The sequence below is a fragment of the Prionailurus bengalensis genome, chromosome E2 (assembly GCF_016509475.1).
Source record: "Prionailurus bengalensis isolate Pbe53 chromosome E2, Fcat_Pben_1.1_paternal_pri, whole genome shotgun sequence".
Lineage (NCBI taxonomy): Eukaryota > Metazoa > Chordata > Mammalia > Carnivora > Felidae > Prionailurus > Prionailurus bengalensis.
Window position 1 is genome coordinate 5,001,922 of NC_057352.1, and position 10,185 is coordinate 5,012,106.

Here is a 10,185-nt window from a genome sequence, read left to right on the forward strand (position 1 = left end):
ATTGTTTTTATTACTTAGCTCCCAGTTGCTGTGGGAGAGATGGGTCACAAGAATTAGTCTTGTTTTGCAGAGTGTGGGAAGAGTTCAGGGGTGAAGAGCTTTCCCATGGGGTGCTCGGCTTTAACTGACAGAATGAGAATCAGATTCCCATCTCCAAAGCTCCTCTCGTGCTCCTTGACTCATGCAGGTTAAGCATGAGAAATTGACGGGAAAGTCCTTAGCAGGTCCTATACACTGGCAAGAAACTTAGTATTATTTCACTGTGTAGGTAGTGCAAGAAATGAGCGTAAGTCTAGGCCCATGGTAGTGACTCAACAAACACCCACCGTTTTTGTTAGAGGAGATGCTATGTGCTCAAGAAATTTTGGTTCAATGAACTCCTTTTTTTTTTTTTTTTTTTTTTTTTTGAGAGACCGCAAGCAGGGGAGTGATAGAGTCCCAAGCAGGCCTCCCACCCAGAGCCTGGGTGTCTCAGTCGGTTAAGAGTCTGACTCTTGGTTTCTTCTCAGGTCATGATCTCACAGTTCGTGAATTCGAGCCCTGAGTAGGGATCTGCACCGACAATGTGGAGCTTTCTTTGGATTCTCTCTCTCTCTCTCCTCTCTCAGTGCCCCTCCCCCACTCATGAGCGTGTGCGCGTGTGCTTGCGCGCTCTCTCTCTCAAAAATAAACTTGAAAAAAAGGGAAGAAGGTTCTGCCATGAGAGTGGTACAGTACAGCACTAAGTTGTGTATGCACTGGAACTCATACGGGAGTTTGTTGGAAGGGCCAGGTCTTAGGTTAGACATTGAAGTTAAGTCTAAATTAGACACAGACAGGTCCTGTTGACTCCCTTCAGTCTGCAAACACCATTTCCCCCCCTCCCATCCCTAAGGACCTTTGGTTTTCCCATGGCTTTCATTTTCTGATTTGTCATCTTCATTTTCTTCTGGCTGACACCTGACTTGGGCAATGGAGAGGGGAAGGACATAGGTAGTCATGGTGTTATGAGAACTTTTGGCTTCGGGCTTAGCTGAGGAGCATCTGTGCTATTCTGTTCTATTTTGTTCCATTCTGCAAGAGTTACTGACCACCTTTTTTTTTTTTTTTAAGTTTATTTATTTTGAGAGAGAGAAAACATGAGCAGGGGAGGGCCAGAGAGAGACTGGGGGACAGGAGATCTGAAGCAGGCTCTGTGCTGACAGCCGAGAGCCTGATACTGGGCTTGAGTTCACAAACTGTGAGATCATGACCTGAGTCGAAGTCAGGTGCTCAACTGACTGAGCCACCAAGGTGCCCCACTGAGCACCTTCTTTGTCTAAGACATCCTTTTAAACACTTAGGAAGATCTGGAGAAAGTTGTGTTGACATATTTGGCTTTATTTTCTCATCATGGAAATGAGATGATTGGGTTTAGTGCATTCATTTACCACATATTTATTGGCCTGCAGTTTATAAAGCACTTTGCTGTGTCTCAGGGGTGCCATGATGATTTGGAAAGGGTCCTTGCTATTTATTTGTCTGTTTGTTTGTTTAAAGAGTGTGGGGGGGGGGGGCAGAGACAGAGGGAGAGAGAATCCCAAGCAGGTATTTGATATCAGGGATTCACCCTGAGATCACAGCCTGAGTCAAAATCAAGAGTCTGACACTCAACTGACTGAGCCACCCAGGTGCCCCAAGGTCCTTGCCCTTTTTTTTTTTTTTTTTTTTTAATGTTTACTCATTTTTGACAAAGACAGAGTGCAAGCAGGGGTGGGGCAGAGAGACAGGGAGACACAGAATCCAAAGCAGGCTCCAGGCTCTGAGCTGTTAGCACAGAGCCCGATGCAGCACTTGAACTCACGAACCATGAATTCATGACCTGGGCCAAAGTAGGACACTTAACTGACTGAGCCACCCAGGCTCTTTGCTTTTAAACAAGACACACAGTCCGGTAAGAGAGGTGCAATAGAATATATATTGGGCAAGATGTGATGTCCCTTAGAATGCTGTGATTATTTGGGGTCCTGTTCCCCAGAGTATTATGACTATTCTGTTAGAAAAAGGTCCTGTAGCCAACTAAGTGTGGTAAAGTCCAAGCGCAACAAAATTAAATGGGTATTTTTATCATGGGACTCTCTGAGCCTTTAGTAACCTAATGCACACTGTGACCTCCCAAGAGCTTTGTTTCTCAAAGTTATTTGATCAGAGAGTCCCCACCTTCCTCCTCCTCCTTTTTTTTTTTTTTTTTTCTTAATCCCCCTAAGACATTTCTTAGGCTTAGAGTTCCAATGTGCTTTGGGAAAAGCTGCTGTGAGCCATGGATCCAGTCTGTAGCATCTGAGCATAGGAGGGGTACTCAGACATGCACTGTAATCACAGAAACAGGGTTGAAAGTTCTACAAATGAAAGGTGTGCTCACACACGAGGTGATTTCAGACACAAGGACATGTGACTAGGGTTGAGGGTGTGAAATCAGAACAGGAGGGCTGAGCTTGTGAAGGAGTTGTGTAAGCAGAGGGGCTGGAAGATTGTCAAGAGTCATCAGGAACAGGGGTTGAGTGTCCGACTCTTGATTTCAGATCAGGTCATGATCTCACAGGTGGTGAATTCAAGCCCTAAGTCAGCACGGAGTCTGCTTAAGATTCTCTCTCTGTCCCTTCCCTGCTCATGTGCCTTTCTCTCTCTCTCTCTCTCTCTCTCTCTCTCTCTCTCTCTCTCTCTCTCTCTGAGAGAGAGAGAGAGAGAGCCACTGGGAAGCAGAGATGCAGATTCCCTCCTCTGAGCCAACCCCTCGCCACCTGCACTGTGGTTTTTCCAGCATTTCATCTCTCCGTCCTCTTCTGCTAATTCTATCTGGAGTCATTTTAGACCAGATATGTTCCAGACTGGATTTACTGGTTCACTTTACTGATCAAACGCTTGTCAGGACCTTCTGGTCACAAGTAAGCTTACAAATTAAATTGAGCATTCAACCCTCCTTCCCCCTCTACAGTGTTCTCCTGAAAGTCTGGTTTTATTCTGGGTTTTTATGCCTGGTGTCAGTTCTGTGAATAACTAGTGCAAAACTACATTCCCAGAGGGGATTCCTGGCCCAAGGGAGTCAGGGAATTGGGGCCAAGAGTGAGGATAGTTTTAGGGCTCATCTGCCATTAGAAGAACTGTGCTCTAGATTCTTGGTGACCTCTTCAGGTACATCTTCCCCACATAACACCCCCTCCTTCTTCTGAACTAACAGACTGACTTCATAAATGTCATTGCATTCTAGAAGGCCCATTCCTCAGGTCAATGTAAAGCCTTTCAACCCAGTCACTTCCTTGTTTGGGCTGGAGATGCCATATTCCTGTAACAGGATATCCTGTGGGGCAGTTAAGGCTCCACTTCTTTTGGGGTTAATTGTCTACTCTGAGTAAGGAATTCTGTCCTATGTGGGTCCATGTTCTTCAAGTACCAGAGGAGAGAACAGACTTCTCCATATATGGAAATTCTTACCCACCACACTCATCTATTGGAAGAGTAGGAGGTGATTCAGGGTTTAGGAGAAGCAGGATTTGAATTCCTGTTTCCAGGAACAAAGTCATCCCCCTCCCCCCTCTTGTCCTGCCCCCTCCATTCCTTTGCCCCCATTCTGGAAACAGAGGAGAGAATGTCTCAGTGCTATTTCCCTTGGGTCTTAGGACCACCTCCTTGCAGTGGGGCTCCGGGTGTGTGAGAGGAGGGCCAGCTGCCTGTGGGGCCTGACTCTGGTGAGAACATCATTATTGATGGAGCAAATGCATTTCTGCTCACAGACCTGGGGCTTGCAGCCATGGGGAGTTGCACAGTGACAGGATATGTTGCTGGAAGTGCTGGCCACTTTGATTTGGCATGTGGACAGCTCCTTTTCCAGGGGAGCTCTTCTCACAGTGGGATTTAGAGATAGACTCTGCCTGATGGAAAATTCCATTAAAAAAATTAAGTTTATTTATTTTTTAAAGCAAGAGAAACAGAGCATGAGTAGAGAAGGGGCAGAGAGACAGGGAGACACAGAATCCAAAGTGGGCTCCAGGCTCTGAGCTGTCAGCACAGAGCCTGATGTGGAGCTCAAACTCACAGACTATGAGATCATGACCCGAGCTAAAGTTGGCGGCTTAACCAACTGAACCACCAGGCGCCCCCAGGAAAATTATATTTTTATATAAAAACAGAGAGAGAGACAGACAGACAGGTTTTCTCCCACTCGAGGCATAGTCAGAATTGGGTACAAAGGCAATTGAGGAGTGTTGTCTGATTGCTAGGGTTAGAGCAATGAGCCACAGGGACTTTTCTACACGCTTGAGTAAGAATCGTTTTAGCTAAAAAACAAAATTATGGTAGGCTTTAAGCAGATAAAATGTTGCCATATATGCAGCATTTGCATGGCATCCATAGTGTGGGATCAATACCCAGCATTGCAGGATGGCATGTGGTTGATGGACTATCAGCATTGGAAGGAGTCTTAGAGATTATTCATTTGGTCCACCTCATTTTGCCACAGGATGGTAGGCGGTAGAAGCCTGGGGAGCCCAGCTAACTCACCCTGCCATCGGGTACTGGGCTGATTGGGTGGGATTAGAACCCAGATCTTTTGGCTCTCAGATCGTTCCTCCTTCCAGTACACTGTGCAGGCAGAGGTGGAGAAGGACATGCCCATGTTGCAGGTAAGGAAATTGGGACTCTGGGTACCAGAGTTGCCCACACTTACTGATCCGATTGGTAACACTGAGAACTAGTACCCAGTTATTTCAGACCTCTTTGTACCATGTTACATGGGCTCAAATGCCTGAATTTGTTGTTTTTAGATTTTTTTTTTCCTCTCTTCCTTTTTTGGTGTCTACTTTGCTTTTCGTCATTTGAATGTTACTTGAATGTGAGCTGCTGCCTTCTGATTCTGCTCTGCTGTCTGTATCTTTTTCTTTCCTGAAAGGGATACTGGCTTGTCCACAATGCAGAACTGAATAGTGGAGACTTTTATTTCCATTTCTCCCAGGGTGGAAATTACGGATGGGCCTTGGAAAAGAATGAGCATGGCTTCCCATCTTAGCTCCTACCACTATCCTGGAAGCTGCCAGAATTCTGGAGTGTATTTCCCATCGAAAGGTGAGCCTCTGAATGGATTTTATACACACACACACCAATACACACATTCATAGACACACAGACACACAGATACGCATACATGCCAGCTCACAGACATACATACAGACACACGCATACTCATAGACACATACACTCGGACATGCACACAGATACTTACATAGGGAGACACATATACACAGCACACACATAGACACAAAGACACAGACACACAGACATATACTCTTAGACACATGCACAGACATACACACAGACACAGATACACACATACACAGGCACACACACACACACACAGATACGCATACACTTATACATGTACACAAACATACATATAGTAGACACACACAGACACACACTTCTTTGCTTTCTTTGATATCAGGACAGCTTTCGAGAGAGACTTAGAAGGCACCACCCTCTCTCACGGCCGCCAGATGTTACATGGCCATGGGTAGTTTTTTGTACTCAGTACGATTTTGCCAGTGTTTTCCATGATATTCACAGTGAATTCCAAAAGCCTCTCCATGTACAGTGAGGGTGTATGTGACCTGAGTACTATTCCATTGCTTTCGGGGGGATGTGAAATTTTGTACACACAGAGAACTTTTAACTGGAGGCCCCAATGTGATTCAGTCCTCTCCAATTTTGGGGTACACTTGTCTCCTGGAGACACACACAGACTCTGGTACAACATCAGAAATGTGGGGCAGGCTGATGCTCCCCTATCAAATCTTATACAGAGCAGCCCTCCCCATTAACAAAACCTGGTACTCTTTCCTCAGAAATGTACTGGGAGCCTCACTGCTTACATTGGACTCACAGTGGAATAATTGGGCCACTTCATTAAGACCTAATTGATGCTAGGCCTCATCAGGGACTAAGGACTATAGGGTTGAGACACAGGAGATTGTAGTTTTAGAACTACACAGTGGATCCCAGTGAAACCAATGCTGAGGACGACTTTTCTAAACATGCGTTGTCAAACTTTCATGTATATACGAATCACTTGAGGTTCCCTTTAAAAGCAGATTCTGGGTCCCCATACTCAGACATCATTACTCTTTAGATCTGGATGAAGCCGATTAATTTGTGTTTTTAACAAGCATTGAAGTTATTGTCCCCAAGCTTCATCTCCAGTAGCACTAAGCTAGAGAAAGCAGAAGACCACACCTGAGTCCCTTACACCCAACTGTCCTATCTCAACACAAACACTGCTGTTCCCAGTGTGAAAACTACTAACAGCTTCTGGGAAGATGTCATTCTCTGCAAATCCCCTGCAAATTGGAAAGGGACTAAATAAGGCAGTGGTGTCTGAGCGAGGCTGTTTGGGGTAAATAATATGTACTCATTCATCAAAGGGATGTTTATTGAGTATCTACTATATGCCCCAGGTGTATGAGGACACACTGTGTCCAGAACACTGTGCTGGGAATCTTACATACAAGCTGTGAGTTAATCTTTCTAAAGTCGGGGGAATCAGGTGGTATGTGTTCATTTTTCCAGGAGGATTGGTTTCTGTGTATGCCTTCCTGGGAGTAGAGAGTCCTTCTCTTCTTTCTCATTATCAGTAAGTTTAAAAATAATGTTGGATGTGAGGGCACAAATATAGAAAGCAGACTGGGGGACAGAATGGAAGGGTAGATTAGGGGCTCTGAGGGAAACCTGATGTATTTATGTATTTGCATTTATGTATTTGGTTTATTTTAATGTGTGAAAAATCAATGGACACCCCAGGAATAGAAGATGGTTTGCAGACGTGTTACCTTGGAGGTACTGTTTGAACCAGAAAGGTGAAAGTGACTTCCAAAATTGTAAATCCTTTGCTCTCCTTTATCTGAGTCTGAGTGTCAGCAAAGTATGAATGCCAACTTGGGTCATCCAGGAGGTGGAGCTGCCAGGAACTCTGTTCTCTGAGCTGTTCTCAGAAGGGAGGATCAGGGACTGGCAGTGGAGCTGTGGAGGGCAATTTGTGGTCTAAGAGGTCATTTGCAACAAAATCTGAACAGATAATTCTCTGTTAGGCTCTGCAGGCCCCATTTAGGCAAAGGGACTATTCCTGATGCAAATTCTGGGATAGCTGAGCTCTGTGCCCAGAATGTCAGCTCCGAAGTATGAAACAAGAACCGGGGCTGGGGGCAGGAGCCTCAGAAGGTCTGCTGGAGGTGGGATTGATGGGTGTCTTATGTGTTCATATTACACAGGGTGATCCTGGATGGCCAGTCCCTGCTCGCGGTCTGCTCCGTGGTCCCCTACATTGTGGGAAGTGCCGGATTTAGTTCCTTGGGTGGCGGTGGCGATGGAGGGATGGGTCACCTGTGTTCTGTTTGTGCACATGTGTGATGTTTTGGCAGAAAGAAAAGGAGAAACATGAGAGGGCATCAAAACCTCTGGGTGTAATAACAACATGGGTCAGAGGGAGGACTGATCTGTCCATGGACTGTGCCCTCAGCTTGCCTGAACTATGAACTCAGGTGTGTGGGCTTGGTTGAGCTGGAATTTAATGCTGACGCTCTGGAGACCTGGGCTGATGAAGGGAGGAGCACACTACTGCAGGTTTTGGCCCCAAGAAGCGTCTTGTGTGCCGGAAGTCCTCTGTGCGCATGTGCAGCACTTCTCTGGAAACTGAATCTGCACATGCACTATGCGGAGCTATTACCAAGAGTGAAGTCTGGTATTTCATTGGTGTCTTAAGCTCGCATGTGCAAAAGTGGGCCAAGAGGGGCAGGAAAAGATGTCACAGTGACTCTTAAGCCCACGATATGAGCAAGGTATTCAGGGCATGTAAAAAAAGTGGTCAAAATGGAAGGTGATGCTGTGTGGTGTTCAATGACGATCTGATGTATGTTCAGATTTTCAAGAGTTCATTGGACCAGTTGTCTATTCAGACGGTTGGGCATTCTCCACCTGTAGAAGGTAGTGGTAAGGTTTTTAAAGAGGATGTGGAAGCAAAGCAAGGAAATTGATTGGGTATATCTTAAACAGTTGCCTTATTTTTGAAGACCTAGTTGACTGTAATTTTTTTCAGCTCATTTTCTTCTGTCCAGTACAGTGACCGTGAATTACGTTGTGGTTTCTTTACAGAGACTATCAAGGTATTAGAGCCACCTGAGTTCTTTAACAGTGAAACCATAGTTGGTAATATATTACAGGTTTGTTTGTTTTTTTTTAATCCACTAACATGGTAATTTAGAAATTGTCCACTCATTGTAAGAACGCACAGTCATGATGGTGCAACAATCTCTTGTCTCAGAACCACCCAGTTAAGTCATATGTGTACAAATCAAAGATGCACATTTCATGATGTGTGTGATAGCAGGAGACAGATACATTCAATTACGTAAATGTATAAATAAGAGTGTTCCAATGAGGAGGTTTAATTAACAGTTATCTTGGGATATGAAGCAGATCCATTTCTACTGGTGTGAAAATATCACCTTCATATATTATTGGTTAAGGAAAGTAATTTGATTGGCAGTAAGTTTGATATGACAATATTTATGTAAACATTGAACCAAGGAGAAAATATTTTACTGCTGGTGTATGTTACATAATTTCAAATGCAATTGCACATACACTCTGAGTTTGCACAAGAGGGAGGATCCACCTCAACTTGACAAACTGTTATGTCTGAAGATCAAACTTTTCTCGAATGGTGGTAACGTTTTTTTTCTCTTTTTACTTTATTAAGTATTTTACTTAAAGTATATTTTGCTTTATTTTATAAGTTTACACTATATAATTTTCATTTTACAATTAATGATATGCCTACATTTAGTTGGTAAAGTCAAGTTTCATGAGGCAATGAATTTTCTCGGGAACCTCTAGATCAGGTCACTTTCACGACCATACAAATTGTGGGCATAACCCATTTTCTTCTCGTGGTTTCCACGTGGTCTCCTCCATGGTCACACTTTGTGCATGGTATCCCCACAGTAGAGAGAAAATAATGAGTCTCACTGTTCACTCAAAATTCCACCCGTTTTCCTTTACCGTCTATATCATTGAAAGGATTACTGGGTATTTTATAGAAGTAAGGTTATTACCTCATGGACTGAAATTCGAAACTGTTGGCAATTGTGAATAAAGTCCAAATGAAAATATTAATGAGTAGGAGAATGAATTAAGGACCTCCAAATGTACACATGACATTTTCATTACCCCAACCTTCATTTTCCTCCTCACCCCTCGCTATCACCATTGTTACCTCCATCTCTGCACCCCTAGGGCCTTTAGATTTCCATGAAACCTAACTCTTTCCCCACAAATGACCCTCCTAGTTCTCTTCATTGCTCACCTAAGTTCATCAGGTGCATTTTAGACCACTATACCAATAAACTCTGTTTTATCTGATCCCAGAACCCTCAGCCCAATCTTCTTTCTCTGCCATGGCCCTCAACTCCTCCATCCTCCATTTTTTCCCCCTCCTCCTCCTCCTCCTCCTCCTCCTCCATTGCCATTTATATTGCCTCTCCGGCCCTCTCCATGGGCCTCCATGGGCCTCCATGAAGTCATTTCAATGACTTTAGCCCATCTGTGCTGTCTTTTATGTCTACCACCCTCAATGTCCCAGCTATCACTTATCATGAGTCCTTAGTTTCCTCGTGATCTTGCACCCATGACCCCTAACCCTACACTTCCTGATTTTTTTTCTCATGGGCCTTTAGATTTCTGGTACCCACTTTTCTCCCAGCTCTGATGATCTGCCTCCACCCACATTAACTCACTGTACCCATTATGTTCCTCAGGCATCTTCTTTTCTTCCTACCCTTTATTTCTGGTTAGAGCACTGAATACTCTCTAAGGACTCCATTCGCCAGTAACTATCTCCCTTCCATCCCTATGTTCTATAACCCTTCATAAGCAGTAAGGTTTGTATGCGTTTTACTCATCCTTGCCTCCTAACTCCCTTTTGCCAATCATTTCCTCATCCATTATCCCCTTCCTTCCCATGATTTCCTTTACCCTCTTACTTCCTCAATACACATATCCCTCATCTCTTTAATGTCCTTGCATACACTCCACCCCCAACCTCAAAACCTGTAGTGTACTTTAACCTCTCAGTGACACTTAGCTACCTAGTGCCTGTTGTGGCTTACATAGTGTGCCTCAAATAAA